The 617-nt window shown below is 29.2% G+C and overlaps 1 protein-coding gene across 1 annotated transcript in view; it reads right to left on the bottom strand.

Moving 5' to 3' along the window:
- The window catches only part of LOC107698144 (poly(rC)-binding protein 3-like), a 19,930-nt gene that overhangs the window by 14,277 nt on the left and 5,036 nt on the right, over window positions 1-617 (bottom strand). The window lies entirely within an intron of this gene.

The raw sequence follows: 617 nt of genomic DNA on the forward strand, positions 1-617 counted from the left end.
TATATATATATATATATATATATATATATATATATATATATATATTACGGCTGTTAAAATTTTAATCTAATTAATTACAGGGAGCTGTGATTGATTAATCGAATTAATCGCAAACTAAATTTGGCTGTGAAAATACCCAAAAAAAAGATAATGTAAAGCTATTATTGTGTTAAATGTTTAGGCTACAACGGCCTAACATAAAGTATGCAACATAAAAGAAGATAATTTGAGAAACATCTCAGTATTTTTTGTTCATGCAATGAAAGTCACTGGTAAGTAAAGTTTTCAAAATACCATATTTTATGTTGTGCAAAAGAAAGTAAGTCATGCAGGTTTGAAACAACATGAGGGTGAGTAGCCTAAATGATTACATTTATTTATTTATTTCTTTTTGGTGAACTGTCCCTTTAATGTTTTTTTTTTTTTTTTTTTTAATAAATTAAATGTTACTCTAAAGAAGAAACTAAAACTACCAGCAGGTGGCGTTAAATGTCTTTATGAGTTGATTCATTCAAACGGCTGATTCATTCAGGAATGAAGTAAACAGCTCTTTATCCCTGCGTTCCATTTGGAAAGGCTCATCCCTATGCCCTAATCCCTTCAAAGGGTTTACCCTC

Source organism: Sinocyclocheilus anshuiensis, unplaced genomic scaffold (genome assembly GCF_001515605.1).
Source record: "Sinocyclocheilus anshuiensis isolate Anshui unplaced genomic scaffold, SAMN03320099.WGS_v1.1 scaffold1734, whole genome shotgun sequence".
In the NCBI taxonomy this organism is placed as follows: Eukaryota; Metazoa; Chordata; class Actinopteri; order Cypriniformes; family Cyprinidae; genus Sinocyclocheilus; species Sinocyclocheilus anshuiensis.